The sequence below is a fragment of the Babylonia areolata genome, chromosome 6 (assembly GCF_041734735.1).
Source record: "Babylonia areolata isolate BAREFJ2019XMU chromosome 6, ASM4173473v1, whole genome shotgun sequence".
Taxonomy (NCBI): Eukaryota; Metazoa; Mollusca; class Gastropoda; order Neogastropoda; family Buccinidae; genus Babylonia; species Babylonia areolata.
Genome location: NC_134881.1, coordinates 49446321 through 49466853, shown reverse-complemented (window position 1 = coordinate 49466853; position 20533 = coordinate 49446321). Strand labels below are relative to the sequence as shown.

The 20533-nt window shown below is 39.0% G+C and overlaps 2 protein-coding genes across 4 annotated transcripts in view; one reads left to right on the top strand and one right to left on the bottom strand.

Annotated features, from left to right (window-relative positions):
* LOC143283114 (anoctamin-1-like) overlaps positions 1–19383 on the bottom strand; it is a 358246-nt gene extending 338863 nt beyond the window's left edge. Inside the window, exons 1-2 of one of the 3 annotated variants that reach the window (XM_076589232.1) lie at positions 7105–7714; positions 6632–6775 (exon numbers count right to left, since the gene is read on the bottom strand). The gene's annotated coding sequence lies outside the window, so the exon portion shown is untranslated. Of the gene's footprint in view, positions 1–6631; positions 6776–7104; positions 7715–13906; positions 13979–19343 lie in introns of those variants that run through there. The other 2 variants (XM_076589234.1, XM_076589235.1) reach the window with 2 other exon arrangements.
* LOC143283115 (uncharacterized) overlaps positions 1–20533 on the top strand; it is a 551198-nt gene that overhangs the window by 126657 nt on the left and 404008 nt on the right. The gene's annotated exons all lie outside the window — the stretch shown is intronic.

Below are 20533 nucleotides of genomic sequence, written 5' to 3'. Positions count from 1 at the left end.
ATGCAGTCATCACTATATGAAAAAAGCACTGGTATTTCAGGGTCATTTTTTGGTGAAAGTAATGACTTAACTCTCAACAGTTTTGGAGTTTTTCACTTTTTTTTTTTTTTTGGCAATTACTATGCAACAATTTTAGAATGCTTATAAAATGTGCATCTATGGACCAAACTTCATGTGTTATATATCAATGTCATCAGAATAAAACAAACTTTCAATATATGATATTTTTTCAAATCCTTGTGGAACATAATCATTTTGATGACCTTTGACCTATGTTGCTAAAAACAGAAATTTTGAACATTTTCAATATTTTTCACATTCTCACTGAACAAAAAATCTAAAATATTGAGTTCAAGTTCACAATTTTAACTTTTATTGAGAAAGCAATCATTTTTCTTTTGTCTGAAACAAAATTCACAGTACTGTATCAAAAACTACATGTTCAGTGCAATGAATAAAATCATAACTATATTTCCTGACTGATTACTACAAATCACATAAGTCATGTACACCACAACAGACTTCTTGTTTTGCAGAAAAAAACACAAGTGTTTAGATGGTTAACACTAATGTATCATCCCATGGATACAAAAATATATATTATTCACAAACACCAGTCAGTTTCGTTCTACAAACAATATATTTGTTGATATTGTTGCTAAAAATAGACTGACCACTCCCACCTGAACAATTTACCTGTTTTAACAGTGGAAACAGTTACTTTGGTTCTTTGGATTCACATGGGTTATGAGAAGAATGTCAAATAGAAACCAATTTGTTTTTACACAACTATCTTAAAAAAAAAAATTTTTAATTAATTTACAGGTATATAAAGAGTGTACAGAAAACATCCTGAGGAAGACACTATGAAAAAATGTACGAGACAAACAAACCCATGCATATATCTTTAAAAGTCATCACCCTTCCATTCTGGCTTTTCCCTGTCATAACACTATTGGTAATAACAAACTGAACATACTTGTTTCAGAAGTCATCACTTGCACAAAAAACAAACAAAACAAAAACAAAACACAAACAAAAACACAAAAAAACACAAACAGACCCCACCCCTACCCTATCATCACTGCATTCGTGTCCCACACATATACATGCATGACCTTACCAATATGTTAACTCAGAAGGCAGCTCCTGCCATCTGCAAAGCACAGGTGGTTTCCACAAGTAACACACATTACACTGGTTGTTTTTTGTGTTTTTTTTACATTCTTTCTTCAACTCTGCTTAACATTTTTTGTTTACAATTCTCTCTCTCTCTCTTTAAATTGGGAAATGGAATGTTCAGTGAATATTTTTTTTCTGGAACTTTTTCATATTCACCCAGACTTGCAAGCTGTCTAATCACTTCTTCAGTAGTCTAACTGACCATATCTGTCATGTCTCTGTAATTCTGGACTGGCTGGGTTATTTTTTCTGAAATCTTGAAATAAAACAAAAGCATTTTCTCATGCAATGTCAAAAAAAAGAGAGTGTTCCACTATTGTTTGTTTTGTGTAATGCATTGTATTTGTTGATTAACTGATCACTTTTGTCCACCCCACCCATATTGTTATTGTCTTTGACTAGTTGTGGCAGTCTAACATTGATTTTTCTAAACTTGCCCAGAACTTTTGATCTATGATGAACAAAGCTTGATCAATCCACTGTATGAGCTGCTGACAGAAATGAAAGTTTTGTTGTCTCCCCATTACATAGAAAGAATGTCCACTGGCTGCAAATATTGGTTGATTTCAGCCCTAGTTTTGACAACCTCCAGGCAGACTCCAGGTTCAAAAGGGAGTAGAGGGTTCTGTGATCCTGGATCCTCCTTGTTGTAACCTGCATTCCTGTAACAAAAAGCAAAAATCACATTTTTTCAGCTGACAGAAATATGCACTAAAAATAATGTACACACTCACACTCAGACACACACAGACACAGATGCACACACACAGATATATATTATCCATTAGCATTACCATGTTGTGCACACACACACACACACATGGGATGGCCATGGTGTATTTATGTCCGAGCATTTGTGTTCAATTGTGTGTGTGTGTGTGTGTGTGTGTGTGTGTGAAATAGAAATGAAATTGTGTATTTCATTATCACAATGTTCTTTGTTTGTTGTTGCTTTTATTTTGCTTGTTCTCTCTCTCTCTCTCTCTCTCTCTCTTGTATTTTTTCTTTTCTTTTTTTCTTTTCTTTTCACTGATGGCTTGATGTAAAAAATAAAAAAATAAAAAAGCAATTGTTGCTTATTCAATTTACCATCATGAAATAAAATCTTGACTTGACTTATACACACATACACAACCTTGCATGCAAGGGAGAAAAGCACACACACACACACACACACACACCTACACACAAACTTGACACACTTTCATACACATCCTTGTATGCAAAGGGGAAAAAGCACACACACACACACACACACACACACACACACATGCACGCACGCACACGCACACAGAGACTGTCATGTGAAAAATACATAAATCACGGACACACACGATTATAACCAGCGCAACATCAATACAGTTTGTACAATTGCTCAGTTTGTCTTGTATTCTCATAGTGAAGCACTCAGAAACTGGGTCAGTCTACTAGATCCAGCATGTGATGTGTCAAAGCATAATTACATGTAAACTTATATGTCACTGACTGTCAAATAATCAATGAGACACATAAAAAATAAGCAGAAAAATAATTTCCAGTGACCAGTTTTCATCATCTGTGTATCACAACGGTGATATTTTTAGTTAACTGAGATCGAATGATGAAAACGAAACACTCACGCATGGCGTCATCTGCTGTGGACTGGAATCAACGAAGGGATATAGGGTCTTCGGCTGTACCACTGTCAGACATGGAATCCTGCAGCTCCCAGGTGTCTTTATCGGAGCTAATGAAGGCTTAGTTTTCCGAGAAAGAGTCGCCTGAAGTCATATTGCAGGAAAAATTGGTGAGCACATGCTCAAATGTCAAAATTCAAGATGCCATCTGAAGCGAAAGTATGTGGCAACCTTCTCATTTCTCGTAGATTCAGGACAATAATTCTTTAAAATAATAATTTTTTCCATGATAAATGCATCTGTTTAGGTTTATTTTAGTGAACAATTGCTTTTAATAACAAGCAGGTGTTTTTATGTATGATAATTTCCAAAATTCTCCATCAATCACCGGTGATCGAAAATCAAAGGAAAAACTGCACAGAGTTAAGTTTTGTCCCTAATGATTTTAAGCCCCTACTGCAGACAATATTCATGTTGCTGGTCTAGTTTGTTTTGTAGTCCTACTTTTGTTGTTGACAGCATCACAATGTCATCTGCATAAAACAGATAAGGAATCTAAGTCTTCGTTGTTTCATTAATGCATGCTGAGGTGTCATTATATATAGTCTCTTATGTCATTAATTAGAATATCAAATAGCGTGGGTGAATAACATTTCCTTGAAGTATTCCTCTGTGTGTGTGTGTGTGTGTGTGTGTGTGTGTGTGTGTGTGTGTGTGACAGGACCTGCAACTGGTAGCATGGCTCAAGGGTCCTACTGAGGAAAATCATAGCTTTAGATAGACAGACACACAGATATATAGATACATGGATAGATACATAGACGCAATTTACAGATCTATCAAGATGCTAAAATGGCACTTAAATTTTCATTGCACACAGAACAACAAGGTTTGTGTGTAAAACATCTGTGCTTGTGCATGTAGCAAGCTTAGGGATGACCTTTCTCACTTTTTCTTGAGAATCTATCAGCACCGGCACAGAAATGCTTCTCCTTTTGGAAATCATCAGTGCAAGACACACCATCCCCACCTTCTCACCCTCTCTCTCCCTCCTACAGTGTGCAATGAAAATAGATAGATGGCTCTTAAATATAAATAATAGTAAATTCACAGGTGTTGTCTTCGTTGATTTTGCTAAAGCCTTTGACGTAATAAATCACTCTCTTCTCCTTAAGAAACTTGCTTGTTATGGCTTGGCTAAGAATACTTTACAATTTCTTTACAATTTCTCACCCTCTCTCTCCCTCCTACAGTGTGCAATGAAAATAGATAGATGGCTCTTAAATATAAATAATAGTAAATTCACAGGTGTTGTCTTCGTTGATTTTGCTAAAGCCTTTGACGTAATAAATCACTCTCTTCTCCTTAAGAAACTTGCTTGTTATGGCTTGGCTAAGAATACTTTACAATTTCTTTCTTCCTTCTTATCAGATCGACAACAACTGGTCTGCATTAAATCTTCCAAATCAACTTTTCAAGAAATAAGGTATGGTGTACCACAAGGATCAATTCTTGGCCCCCTTCTTTTCTCCTTGTACATTAATGATTTGCCTCTTTATATCAAATCTAATTGTGAATTGTTTGCCGATGACAACTCCATACACTCCGACCACACATGCATTAAAGTTCTGACATCCAATTTACAAGAGAGTGTGAACAGATTAATTAAGTGGACAGAACATAACCATATGTCTCTCAATGCTCAAAAAACTAAATGCATGTCTGTAACAACTCGACAGAAACGCCAGATAATGCCAACAAATCTTGTCAATATTTTCATTTCCAATGTTAGAATTGAAGAAGTCAAATCACACAAAGTTTTAGGTGTAGTTATCGATAATGATTTATCATGGTCTGAACATATTAATTATTTATGTAAAAGGATGTCTCAAAAAGTATTCCAGTTATCAAAAATAAAACACTTTCTAAATACACATGCCCGTAAACAATTCTTTAATGCTCACATACAGTCGATAATAGATTATGCTTCTACTTTGTGGGACTCTACTAGCGCTAATACTCTAAAACCTCTTGTTAGATTATACAAACGTGCTTTGAAATTAGTTTTATTAAAGTCAAGTTCATTAACTCCTAATGATTATAGGTCACTTAATATCCTCCCACTGGAGCTAAAACTAGACTATAATAAGGCTGTTTTTATGCACAAAATAGTAAGCAGCTACGCACCTCCTTCAATTATAAACAACTTCCCAGTAAATAACATAAGACATGTACATAAGTTGCACATACCTCGTCCAAATCTTGATCTTTTTAAGTCCAGCCTAACTTACAGCGGGGGAACGTATTGGAATAATTTACCATCACGTTTAAAAATATTACCAACCACAACAACTTTAAGAAAAATCTAAAAATGTACCTATTCACAAAAATTGACGTCACCTGAAATCCAACATTGCTTTCGACAATTTGTGAGTTCCCTCTCACTCTCTCTTGAGTGGGTGCATTTGTGTGCGTGTGTATGTGTGTGTGTGTGTGTGTGTGTGTGTGTGTATTTCATGATTTTTTTTTTTTCTTCTCTCCTTCTTCCTTTTGTGGAATGGCCTTGAATTGTGAAATAATGGTATATTTTGATTGTGTTTTGATTTTGTGCTCATTTTCGCTTTTTTAGCTTTATTCCCTCTTTAGGGCGAGGGCTGGATGTAAAAAAGCATGTTACTTGCTTATCTATTACCCTCGTTAATAAAGATTTTGTCTTGTCTTTGTCTACAGTAAATCATTCAAATTTAGAGAAACTGCAACTTCATAATATGTTTAATAAGCCAAGTGCCAGTTTATATGCTCTGCAGTCTATGCTTTGAATTTTTTTCATTAAATATTTCGGTGCACTGAAGTATACTTCTTGTGCATATGTAAGTTTTGACCAAACAAGTGATGTGCAAAGGTGTAGTAGAGTGAATATGCCCTGGCTCCATGGTTGTTTGCATACTATTTTCAAGAAGTTTAATGTTTTCCTGGCATTTGTTAAAATGTAATCGATATGATGATTCCAAGTTAATTTTGATGTAAGGTGTACTCCAAGGAATTTAACTACTTTTTTATATTCCAGGGTGTTATCGTAAATTTTAAAGGAAGGCAATGTTGCTGGACTTGATCCATTATTAAAAAGCATCAAGTGTGTTTTTTCGCTTGATATTTGCAGACCATTCTCGCTCGTATAATTTGCTACTGTGTTTAATTCATTTTGATACAGCTTTTTTGTGTAATTCATATATCGGACAGGCGTATTCTTTTTGATTGTAACTTTCATCCACATGCATATATCGTCAGCGTATTGAACCCTTACAACATTCTTTGTTAGTTTTTTTGGTAGATCATTCATTAGAATGTTAAACAATACTGGAGCAATTACAGAGCTCTGAGGAATACCTGTCTGCAATGTTCGTGTAGATGAATACGTATTCCCTATTTTAGCCTGAATTTTTCTGTTTTCTAAGAAGTCTTTTATAAAGTTATACATATGTCCTGATAATCCAATCGTCTTCAGTTTTAACATTAGACGTGAATGCCACACTTAGTCATAGACTTTAGTAATGCAGAGATCAGGTTGGGTTCAATAGACAATAGGTCATATGACCGGAAGAACATAAAATCAAAAGGTCATTTTGAAAATCAATAGGTCAAATATCACCCATCCCGGGCTTTTTCAAACTTTAATAATGCACAAATGAAAGGAAAATGTAATACATTGGCCATTCTGGTCATTCATTGACTAGAAAAAAAAGAAGTTAAGAATGTCATTGATTTCTGACAAAAAAATGCAATGTTCTGGTCTTCTGCGTTGACTAGAAAACATATACGACTGGCCCATTTACTGCTGTCAGGCGATTATGCCTTGCGGGAATATGACGCAAGGACAACCCTTGGTTTTGCAGCCTTCCATGCACCGAGGGCATCTTCGGGTGCCACCTTGCCCAGCTTGACAGAGAGCAGCTTGTTTTGTGTTCTCTCTGTTGTATCTGAAAAAAAAGCAGGAATACCGAATTTACAGAATGTCAGAGAGAGAGAGAGAGAGAGAGAGAGAGAGAGAGAGAGAGAGGAGGAGGAGGAGGAGGAGGAGGAGGAGAAGAAGAAGAAGAAGAAGCAATGATAAATTACTCAAAGCACAACATCAAGATAAATGAAACAACGAGTATGATACCAACATGCAAACACAAGCACAAACGCAGCCGTACGACTACAGGCACACACACACTATTGAAAACGGAGTAACAGAAGTCATGTAACACAGACTTGGTACAGCAAGAGAGAGAGAGAGAGAGAGAGAGAGTAGAGCTTAGAGACTTACTGTAGCCATGGTTGAAATTCCTTGATCCACGCAGCTCGAAATGTTCTCGATGACGAAGCCGCAGCCTCCTTATCCGTCACCGTGTCTGTAATTTCCGATGAGTTGCTCGACGACGATGCCGCAGCCGTATCTGTACTTTCCGATGAGCTGCCTTCTTTAGCTGCGAAACTAAACAACGTTTTCTGGCCCTTTTCTATCCGCGGCACCTTTTTAGGAGGCATTTTTCCGTTGTCGACCGGTCTGATTGTAAACTGAAAGCAGAAGTCATCTTTCAGTTTTCCCAGAACTGCACTCGGTTAATGCAAAAGTGGGAACGCCAATTCTTCTCGCCGAAGCTCACGAAAGGCATCGATAAAGATTCGTTTCGGATTTCGTTTCGTCACGGATCCGTATTTTAATAAACCAGTTTATAGTCATTTCCTGTAGGAGCAGACGACAAAGCGATCGCGATCGTTAAAGAGAGAGAGAGAGATGGTTACTTTGGTTGACCGACTGGTCATAAAAACAATAAGTCATGTGACCTGGCAACTTGAAAAACAATAGGTCATTTCAAAATTAAATGCGTCAATGACCGATGACCGATGTCGAACCTGATCCCTAGTAATGTCAAAAAAACTTGCAAGCAAACATTTTCGTCTCGCAAATTCATGCTTAACCTGAGTGGATAATTTCACTAAATGATCAATTGTGGATCTTCTTTTTTTAAAACCTGCTTGATTTACAGGGATGACATTATTCTTTTCACAGTAGTATACGGGTCTGTTTAACGTTATTTTTTCTAGCCACTTACAGACATGAGAAGTGAGTGCTTAACTGCCAATGTGTGTTTTTGGTTTGCCTTGTTTGTGGATTGGAACTATTATTGAACCCTTCCAGATTTTAGGGAGAACATCAGTGTCCAAACATCGTTTGAATATATTAACTCTTTCATCCCTGCAGCACGGTTTTCCGGTTTACAGGATTTTTACCCTTCATTCCTGGAGGCCGGAAAACCGTGCAGCCGAGAATTCCCCCTTTCCTTCCTGCAGCCCGGAAAATAGTATTTTCTAATTGAATTTTTTCGTTAATCGTGATGGATATTGGAACATGGTCACTTCCTAATGTGTCCTCATGAATTTTCCATGAGCATGATAAGTTGGGTGAAGTCAATGTTAGATCTATAGCTGTTGGTCGATGAGCATTAAAATCACCACCTATTATCCACTTTTCACTTTGATCTTTGACGGTTTTCAATCAGTCAGTGTTATCATTGTCTGCTCCTTTTGGTAAGCAGACCGATACACAGTTGACAATAATTGAATCAGAAAACTTGAGTGGTGGCACATGACGAAATATTTTCTACATTTTTGGGAATTGGCGACTGTTTGATACAATATTGTAGTCTAATATGGATATAAACAGCAGTGTTGATTTTTCCATCAGGTCATTCTTGATCAACGACTGGTGGGAGAAAGAGTGCGAGTCGGAGTGTGTGCGTGCATGTGTGATTGAGTTTGTGTGTATGCATGTGTATGCACGTGTTATGTGTGTGTGTGTGTGAGCGTGTGGGGGTGTGTGCAAGAGAGAGAGAGATTAACTGCAAAGGTCAACATAAAAGGTTTATGTTTTCAAATAGGCCTGCCTGTGACAAGCTGAAGTTTCAGCCTATTGGGCCGCATCTCTTCACATTGGGCACAGCAGATAAGAGTGAAAATGACAGAAAACACCCGACACAAAAGAGTGAAGAATACTAAATAGAGAGGAAATATTGAAAAGCTAAAATGTTACTCATGATATCCCAGTTTTGTGATTTTGACTATGTCTACAATCATGAATGCTGCATCATCATGTGGAATCCTTTGGGTAAAAAGTAGCAGTAATAATTGATTGCTTTGAAATTTTCATGAAAAGACCATCTAATCTTCATGCAGGAGACATGACAGATTCTCATTACAAACACAATGATTCAGTGATATGTAGGTATCACACTAAAAGACTTTTTTTTTTACATTACTTCATTTCAAAAGGCTGGGAAGGGTAACAAGTGACTTGTAAGTATGTAACACTACAACAGAGGAAAGTGGATTTTAAAATAAACCTGCTTGGTGATCTTTTCTTGCTGACTGTGGACTCAGTATTGGAGAAAAAGCAGGACTAATGTGTGCTAAGTGAAAACTCCATCCTCCACCTAAGGCAAATGTCAGATGCATACAAAAGACACAGAACATAATGAAAACTTGCCCACTTTAGAATGTATACAAAGAGTAATTGGAAAACTGGGAGAGGGTGTGTGGGGGGATCTGAGGGGGGTTAGGGGGGAAGGTGGGGAGGGGGGACGAGGGGAGGGGGGACGAGGGTGGGGGGGGCATAACAGCATCTTATCCTTATCAGATACTGAGGTGAAATTTGCCCTGAACTCTGTGTGTGTGTGTGCAGTGTCAGTATGTGTGTGTGTTTTGTGATGTAGTGTGGGTGTGTTTTTGCGTGCTTGAGCTGTTGGCTCACATCGCTTGAAACCAACCTCCCTACCCAACACATACGTAAGTCACACAAACATGCAGACACACACACACTCTCTCACTCTTTCTCTCTCTCTCTCCTTCCCTCTATCTCTCTCTAACACAACACACACTCTCACACACAGTGGCACACGTTCACGAACTCACACAAAATGATACAGTTTCAGTTCAGTTTCAGTAGCTCAAGGAGGCGTCACTGCGTTCGGACAAAACCATATACGCTACACCACATCTGCCAAGCAGATGCCTGACCAGCAGCGTAACCCAACGCGCTTAGTCAGGCCTTGAGAAAATGATACAACACACACACACAAAGCACACAGTGAATCATTCACATACACACTAACACATACACTAACACACTAGACACATTGACACACCACTCAGAAACACACACATACACACACACACTCATAAGCCACTGATCTAAATTTTGTTTAGATCAGTGAATACCAGTATCAGTATCAGTATCAGTAGCTCAGGGAGGCGTCACTGTGTTTGGTCAAATCCATATACACTACACCACATCTGCCAAGCAGATGCCTGACCAGCAGCGTAACCCACCGCGCTTATTACAAACACACACACTGATAGCACACTAACAGAACGTGCGTGCGTGTGTACTTTTTTGTAAAATCGAAACACACACACACACACACACACACGCGCAGCGAAAGTAACACACGCTGACACAATCACTCTCAACTGAATCGTACTGGTCGAAGCCATTCACAAATCTAAGTTTATCGATGTGTAGACATCTTGCCTTAAGATCAAGCGTGTTAATATTCTTCCTATTTTCCTTTGCTTTTCCATTTTACACTTGTTAATCGATCTGGAGCACAAAATGTTCGAGCAAGGCAGATCGTCGATTCAACGCAAGTGAAGCGGACCGATATGAAGGGAAATAACTCTGACAATCCTATTTTCTTGACGTCATCGCTCGTTCTGAGTGACCAGATGTTCTCAGTTTGATTTTCAAGTCAAACTTGGGTGAAAGGGCAAGAGCGGGATTCAAACCCAGACCCTCGCAGACTGGCAGATGAGCGTCTTAAACATTCTGCCACCTTTCTCCTTAAAGCCAGTACAATAACCCACACTATCAGTCTGGACCACCAAAAGACAGCGTGTGTGAGACGGGGTCAGCCCGATACTCCGTGTCGATACTCCCCCGCGTCAATACTCCCCTGTGTCGATACTCCCCCGTGTCGATAGTCCGTCCCTCTCACAAAGATTCAAAAACAGTCAAATACAGATGTAGGTATATATTTGTGACTGATAATGCTTTCTGCTTGATCAAAGTTGTGTTGTGGAATGATGAATGTGTCATGTGTTCTCTTCATAACAGCCGTCCGCGTTTAGAGTTCAGCAGCGACTTGTGTGTTGGGCCCGCTGTTGTGTGGGCTCGCTGCCTTGTAGTCCGGGCCGTGTTACACGGACTTGACTTTTTCATCACGACTCAGTGAATCTGGTGGCAAACGCTCGCTCTCTCTATCTCTCTCTCTCTTCGTCTCATTTTCTGTTTCTGTCTCTCCCCCTTTCTGCTACTCTCTCTCTCTCTGTCAGTCTCTCTCTCTCTCACTCTGTCTCTCATTTTATGTTTCTCTGTCTCTCCCCCTCTCTGCCACTCTCTCTCTCTGCCACTCTCTGTCTCCCCCTCTCTGCCACTCTCTCTGTCTCTCTCTCTTTCTGTCTCCCCCTCTCTGCCACTCTTTCTCTCTCTCTCTGTCTCTCTCCTTCTGTGTCTGTCTCCCCATCTCTGCCATTCTCTCTCTCTGTCTCTCTCTCTCTCTCTGTCTCCCCCTCTCTGCCACTCTCTCTCTCTCTGTCTCCCCATCTCTGCCACTCTCTCTCTCTCCCTCTCTCTCTGTCTCTCTCTCTGTCTCCCCCTCTCTGTCACTCTTTCTCTCTCTGTCTCTCTCTCTCTCTGTCTGTCTCCCCATCTCTGCCATTCTCTCTCTCTGTCTCTCTCTCTCTCTGTCTCCCCCTCTCTGCCACTCTCTATCTCTCTCTCTCTCTGTCTGTCTCCCCATCTCTGCCACTCTTTCTCTGTCTCTCTCTGTGTGTATCTCCCCATCTCTGCCACTCTCTCTGTCTCTCTCTCTCTCTGTGTCTCTCTCTCTGTCTCCCTTGTGTGTACGCTCGCGCGCGTGTGTGTGTGTGGGGGGGGGGGGGGGATGTGGGTGGGTGGGTGTCTGTCTGTCTGTCCGCGTTTCTGTTTATCTGTGTGTGTGTGTGGGTGTGAAAGGGCGCGCTTGCGTGTGCGCGCGCACGCGATCGCGCCCTATGTTATCTAATCTCTAGTGCTTTTATCTTTGCCGTTGTGTTTGACTGGGTCGTAAAACTTACAACTTTTGTGTCTGTTGTGCTCACTGTGTCGATGTGTGCGTGTGTCTGTGTGTGTCTGTGTGCTTCTGTGCGTGTGTAGTGTGTGTGTGTCTGTGTATGCTAGCGCGTGCATTTGAATTATGTATGTGAAAGTGCATGGGTGTGTATGTTGTTGGTGGGTGTGCATGTGGGCAATGGGTATGTATGACGGTGGGAGGGGGGGCGTCAGATGGTCCGTGAGTGTGTGTGATTGTGTGTGTGTTTGTGTGTGCGTTTGTGTGTGCGTTCGTGTGTGTGTGTGTGTGTGTGCGCGTGTGCGTGTGTTCTCAAATGTACGTCTTTGTCTTATGTGACGTTTCCTCACTGGCCCCTAAACATCTGCATCTGGGGGGGGGGTCATAAAAGTTTCAGGCAGCAAGATCAAAGCATAGTGCGGCGGCTTGGCCGAAGGTTGGGAGGTGGAGGGTGGGTGTGGGGGTAAACTTTACGGGTTGGTGATAAAATATCGAAGTCTAACAGTGTATATACATGCACGCACACGCGCGCGCGTGTGTGTGTGAAAATAATCAATAAAAACGAAACGAAAATATAAAAAGAATGCACCGAGCAGACACATACAACTGATTAATTTTCTTCTTTATTTCATATGTATTACAAATCAAAAACATGAATTATCCATGCTAAATCTTACAGCGGTGAAATGCTCTCTCTCTCTCTCTCTCTCTCTCTCTCTCTCAGGCTCGGGGGGCCTCTCGACGAATACGAGTCTACACACAGCTGTAAAACGACCTCTCATTGAAGTGTAAGATTATCAACTTACAGACAGTTTTGTGCGTCCATCTGCAGACTGTAATATAAGGGACCATGCCTTCCGAAACTTTAAGTTTTAGACAGAGTTGTGGAAGATTTGTCTTTATTTTTGCAAGTTTTATGGCCAAGCGAGCATATTCAAAATTGCGGAAGTTGGGGCTGAGAGTGAAAACCAGGTCAGACAGTGTTTTGTTTGGTTGCCTCCTGTCATTTTTGTTCTCGGGGAGTTTGTTGTTGTCTCGGTGCGGTGACGTAGAATCGAACCCTGGACCTCGTAATAGCATGAAGCAGACCCAGCTTGGTTCCCAGTCCGCTTCCTCTCCTCGAGCCAGTGTGAGTGACACGTCACGTGATTCGTCGTCTAAGTCCAAAGACCCAACACTGAGTGATGTGGTGTCTATGCTCAGTGACTTGCATCTGAAATTTGATCAGATGAAAGACGACATCAGAGACCTTAAAGATGGGTTCGGCATGCTTCAAGGTGAAGTAAAGAACCTGAAAGAAGAGTGCGCCAGTCTTCGGGAAGAAAACGCCGAGCTGAGGGAAGGTAACGCCAACCTAGAGAAAAGAATCGCCGACATGGAGAATAAGACGGACGACCTTGAATGCCGATCCAAACGGAACAACATCCTCTTCTATGGGCTGCAGAGACCGGACAAGGAGACTGCGGAGGATCTTGAGGCAACAGTCAGGGACATGATCACCGACAAGCTGGAGCTGGCCAGTGACGTCCCCTTCAACAGACTGCACCGTCTGAACCAGAAGTCCAACTCCCCAGTGATCGGGTGCTGTACCTATTTTAAAGACAAGGTAGAATTACTGAAGGCAAAGAGGAAATTGCAGGGCACGGGAATTTTCATAGGGGAGGATTTCTCGTTTAGAATCAGGGAAATAAGACGTAAATTAACGCCCCATTTGAAAAAGGCAAGAAGTGACAATAAAAGAGCATCCATGGTTTTTGACCATCTTGTTATAGATGGTATCAAATTCTCTCTGAACAGTGAAGGGAATCTGACTGAAATGAAATAGGACTGTGGCCGCTCTTCTCTAGAAGATGATATTGTGTGTCTGAATGCGCAAAGTAATTTTTCCACAGTTAAGTCCAAGGGAACCTCCAAAAACATGACACCGGTTGCAAACCCGGTCAAGGTTGAAACATCACGTACCTGTGCACCCAAAGACGGTGTCGATGACAGTGACAATGACAGGGGTGGCTGTGTGAGTGAACTCGGCACGGGGCGTGTTGTACGGACTAGCAGAGATAAAAATACACATGTGTTTACACTTAACTCGTTGAAGATATTGCATTGGAATATTAATGGATTGCTTACAAAGTTAAGACATAAAGATTTTGTTACTTTTGTCCGTTCTTTTGATGTTATTTGTTTCGTAGAAACATTTCTTGAGACTTTTCACTCAGACATCTTTGCTGATTACTTAAGTTTTTATAAACCTGCGATTAAACTTTCTAATCACGGTCGTCCTTCAGGCGGAATTGTGTGCCTTATTAAGAAAATACATGAATCATTTGTTCGCCATATCGATGTAAATTATGCCAATATTTTGGTTTTCCTCATAGATAAAGCGATGTTAGACACGATGAAAGATATTTTGTTTGTGTTTATGTACCACCTGAGGGATCGCCGTTTTATTCCTATTTTGATCTAGATAATGGCATTAGTTTGTTGGAAGATTGCTTAACGGATTGTTTGTTAACACTTGATGACGTATACATTTTCTTAACAGGAGATTTCAACAGTAGAACTGCTGATGCAACGTCTGAAGTTTTTCATGATACAAGTATTATTGATTCATTACATTTAAGTCACCCGGTCAGCATGAACAGAACATCTCAAGACAAAATTGTGAATAAGTATGGTAAACTTTTGTTGAATTTGTGTACCACATTTGATCTAAGTATTTTGAATGGTGCGTGTAATGGCGACCATCAAGGTTGCTACACATACATCTCAGATTCAGGTAGCAGCGTGAATGATTATTTTATAATGTCCAGTGATTTGTTTACCATGCTGTATTCTTTTTGTGAACTTAATGTTAAAGACATGTTTTGTTCTGACCATGTGCCACTAGAAATGTGTTTATGTTTTCCAAGTAAAAATGTTAAAATGAAAGTAACTGAGGAGAAACAAGCAGTAGATAAGATAATTTGGACTAGCGATAAAGCGCCAATGTTTTTTGACTCGATGAATACCGAAGAAACTCGCAGAATGTTAGAGTTAGCTGTAAGTTTAATCGATTGTAATATTGACGAAGCCCTGGCTACATTTAACAGTTGTATTAAACAGAACGCAGAGTGTATGGTTAAACGAATTAGAGTGTGTAGTGAGAAGAAAACAGACGACTGGTATGATACAGAATGCAGAACAGCAAGAACCCATTTACGAAGACTTTTCAGGATTGCGTGTCGAACACAAAGTGCTAAAGACCGAGATTTTTTCTGCATTGCACGCAGAGAATATAAACACCTGTTAAAGCGCAAAGAGAAAGACTTTAATAATGCTTTACTAGACCAGTTATTATCTTCAGTAAAGAATCAAAAACAGTTCTGGGAAAAAGTAAACAAACTGTCATTTAAAAGAAAATATACGAACAGTGACATAACCATTGATGATTGGTTTTCACACTTTAAGAATCTAATAATAATAATAATAATAATGGATACTTATATAGCACACTATCCAGAAATCTGCTCTAGGTGCTTTACAAAAGCGCTTTTGATAACATAAAACATTATATCTATGTTACATACACACACCAAAATGTGACCACACACACACACACACACACACACACACACACACACACACGCACGCACGCACGCACGCACGCACGCACACTGCATACATACATTTTAACATACATGTGTATCTAACAGCTACCCTAACACATATGCACACATAGGCAGGCACAAACTTACATAAACACACGCACACACAATACACATTCATATACATGCATGTAATTATGTACACATACATATGTATACACACATAGTCAAGCACACCTAACGAAAAGGAAGTGGACCTGCCACAATTGAATTTATTGCTGAGGGAAAAGGTGAGTTTTGAGACGAGATTTAAAAGATGCGAGGGAATCAGAATGACGGAGGTTATCAGGGAACTTGTTCCACGTCTTTGGCGATTGAAAAGAAAACGATCTGTGTCCATAGGTCTTACTTCTGACGTGAGGTATCCTGAGAAGTCGAGTGTCAGAGGAAGAACGGAGCTGGCGAGACGGGGTATAGATATGGATGAAAAAAAGACACAGATAGAGGATGAAGAACTAGATGTTGAAGATACCGATAGCTATTTTAATCGACCAATAACAAAAGAAGAAATTCTGATCGCATTTAGGAAAATAAAAAACAGGAAAGCTGCTGGCCCAGATGGGATTATTGGTGAACTATTAAAACAAGCAAGTGATCATATTATAGACTTTTTTGTTGTATTGTTTAATGCTTTATTTCAAAAAGGTATTTTTCCAGAAAGCTGGACAGTAGGTATTGTGCTTCCTTTGTACAAAAAGGGTGATGTCAACGACCCTAATAATTACAGAGGTATTACTTTAAATGATGTTAGCAGTAAAATTTACAGTACTGTCATTAACCACCGTTTACAAGAGTGGGCTGAAGAAAACAACATAACTGGTGAACATCAAGCTGGATTCAAAAGAAATTATTCAACGATTGATCATATGTTTACTTTGTTGGCTATGGTACAAAAACAGTTTTCTTTGAACAGGAAGTTATATGTTGCTTTTATTGATTTCGAGAAAGCTTTCGATTCTATTAACAGGAAGATTCTTTGGGCAGTATTAGCAAAAAAGGGAATAAAAGGCAAGTTATATAACTGTATTAAAAGTATGTACAATAATGTTAAAGTTAAAATACGGTGCGGGTTTAAACTGACTGATTATATTAAGTGTACATATGGTGTAAAGCAGGGTGACGTGTGTAGCCCAATTTTGTTTTCTCTTTTTATAAACGAACTAGCAGTAGAAGTTATTGAAAATGGCAAACATGGCGCTCTGTTTACAACTGATTATTTTGAACTTTTTATTTTGCTATTAGCAGATGATGTTGCACTGTTATCAGAAACTGTAGTAGGATTGCAAACACAATTGAATAGCTTACAGCGGGCAGCTTTTTCCCTTGATCTAAAAGTTAATTTGAATAAAAGCAATATAATTGTGTTTAGGAAAGGTGGTTATCTAGCAGAAAGAGAAAGGTGGACATTTAATAACGCTGTGATGCCTGTTGTAAATGCTTATAAATATTTAGGTATAATCTTCTCTACTAGACTTAGTTTCACAGCAGCATGTAATGATCTTACGAGTAAAGCAAAGAATGCTTCACTGGGTATAATGAAAAAACTTAATCTACTTAAAAATAACAACTTAGACTTATTATTGAAACTGTTTGATTATCAAATTCAGCCAATTGTTCAGTATGGTTCAGAACTATGGGGCCTTGACGATGCATGCCGTCAATGTGAAAAAGTTCACTTATTTGCTCTGAAGAAATTTTTAGGGGTTGACACACGAACGCCCAATGATTTAATTTATGGTGAAACCAATAGATATCCTATTTACATAAACTGTATTATACGCTGTATCCTTTACTGGCTGAAATTGACTAGGTTGGAGGAATATAGGTTACCACGTAGAGCTTATAGAATGTTACTTGACCTAGATGCAAGAAATAAGAGAAATTGGGTTTCGAATGTCCGTTGTAAATTGTTTCAGTTTGGTTTTGGATATGTATGGGAAAATCAAGGGGTTCAAGATGTTAGATCGTTTATAAATGAGTTTAAAGACAGATTAATTGTATGCAGATGGCAAGAGTGGGATTCTCATATTAAAAGTAGCGATAGATTTGAAATATATCGAGCGTTTTGTACTGTTCATGATATTAAATTGTACCTGCGAATGGATTTAGATAGACACTTGAAATTTGTCATGACTAAGTTTAGATTTGGTATCTCTGAAATTGCTCAACATCGATTACGTTATAGTAAGCATACCGAAAAAGATTTAGTTTGTCCATTATGCAAAACTGGAAAAGAAGATGAGTTGCATTTTGTTTTATATTGTCCAGTATTGACTGATATGAGAACACGATATATTCCATCAAAATTCTATAGGTATCCAAGTCAGCTACGGTTAAGCTTACTTACGGCTTCTTGTAATGAAAGGATTGTAAGGAATTTTTCAATTTATTTATATAAGGCTTTCCAGTTGCGATCGGTAATGACTTCATGATTGCTGAACTCATTAGGATTAAGATTATGATTATTAGTCAAATGCAGATACTATATTGTTGTACACTGTTTACCCCATTCATGAGGGGCAATGGCCTTATATGAATAAACCATCCATCCATCCATCCATCTCTCTCTCTCAGTCTGTGTGTGTATGTGTGTGTGTGTGTGTGTGTGTGTATGTGTGTGTGTGTGTGTGAAAACAATCAATAAATAAAATCGAAAACATGAACAATCCATGCAAATATGTATAACCCCACCCCCCCAAAACCATATGACTTAAATATATCAAACAAATCAATTAATATTTTTTCCCCTGTTTATATGTTGCAAATCACATCAAGTTACATGATAATGATATTGCTTGTCAGTGCTTAATCATACGGATTCAAATCTTTAATTGTTGATCTGTCAAGTTCGCTTACTGTTATCATTAGTACTATTCGTTCTGAGGATGTTATATTGTAATCTCATATTTTACATTAAATTTCACCAATTATAATTTATCTAACACACACACACACACACCACACCCTCACCAGTAGCTGTCTTTTTCCTGTATGCTCAATTTGTCAAATAACACTTATGGTTAAAAGACGCTAAACTGAAGAAGAAGAATACAACTGCAGTAGCAGCAGCAGCACACACACACACATACACACACACACACACACACACACGGGGGAGTATCGACACGGGGCAGTATTGACGCGGGGGAGTATCGACAAAGGGGAGTATTGACACGGGGGAGTGTGTTAGTCACCCTTCTCAAATGTCGCTTTAAAAATCACACATTCATGAACATGAACTGTCAAACCGCTATATTTTTGTTCACCTTTGCCCAGGGTCTATGAGAAAAGTATCTGATTGGCACTGACTGCACCCGAGAAGCGACTGAATGTACAGTGTACAGATATCAAAATAATGTACTAAAAAAAAACAATCGAAGTACAGTGGAAAGCCAAATGACTTACAACATCCACTAATCGTAATCGTAATATCACTTCAACAGGAACACTGCCGTTAAAACAGGCCCATATGCCGTTTATTACTGCTGCAGCGATGATTTACCAGGTCGGCCACCATTAAAGTTTCGGGAACAATCTCAGTGGTCTAAAAATAAACCAGTACGCAGGGCGAACCCGCGGAAATCGGCTTCCACCTTCTGTTTGGTGTGTTTGCTGGTAATACACACTGTGCCTTTATTTGCGGATACTGAGCTTATACCAAACTCGAATGTAACATAGTTTATACACATTATATCTAATAAACATTGAAATGCACACCTGTAACACACACACACACACACAAACACCAACCCGACCTAGTGCAGGTACCAAGTGCTCCTCCGGGCAACCATCTTGGATACACAATGTAGATAAAGTTATTTCCCTTCAGTGTTACAGGTGTGTTGCGACTTTTCTGCGAAGGTTATGGGTAGAGTTACTTTCGTGGCAGTGGTGGAAATCAGTCCAACAATTTAGTTGTACTATAGCGTACCAGTACTTTGAAGATTTCATCTCAAATCGGTTAACGTAAGTAATGACTGGAAATGACCGTTTCAGTAGACACAGAGACTTGTTAATTAGGCCTAACTTGAATATTAATTAACCTGGAATGATGCAAAAATACGATCAGCAAATAAATTAAAAGAAAAAAGGTGATAGGATGAAAGATTGTTTCTCATGCAATCGTTCAAGCTAAAACACTAAAACACTTATATCCTCACTATCATAGGAAAGCGATCGTTTCAGCTGTTGGAGAAGTTACATCTATTTCAAAACTTAAGTGATCGAGGCAGTTTCCATATAAAATGTAAAAAAACGAAAGGCAATAAAATAAACTTCTACAGAGACAATTGCTGGCATTCCAATTGTCTCTACAAAGCCTCAGGTGAAAACAGTTGGAATCGTTTTCCAAGAACTCGACATTATGCTGCCATGGCCTTATTGTGGCTCATCCTATTGTGAATGCCTGTCGTAAGATAAGATGAAGAATGGAAAAACAGCAACAACAATAACTTTCAAACTGCAAGGTCTTCCAGAAAAAATAACTTGAATTGACATTGTTTCTTATAACATTATACCGTATTGTTCACATGTGATAATTAAGATGCACGATGTTAATTAATTGTGTCCATCGTGTGTTTCATAAAGAAAGTAAAACAAAAGAGAAGCAATTATAATTGGCTGATGAGTATATTGTAAACGCTGATTTACATGTGTTTTTTTTTCGGTTGTAGTTGTTGTTGTTGTTGTTGTTTTATATACAGTTCTGAGGACTGTTAGTAAAGCATTCATCTTTCATGGGTGTTTTTTTTTGTTTGTTTGTTGTTGTTTTTTATCACAGCAAAATTGTCTCTACAAAGCCTGAGGTGAAAACAGTTGGAATCGTTTTCCAAGAACTCGACATTATGCTGCCATGGCCTTATTGTGGCTCATCCTATTGTGAATGCCTGTCGGAGGAGATCAAACTGTCTTGCGGTATTTTCTGCATTATGAAATATCTGTTTCA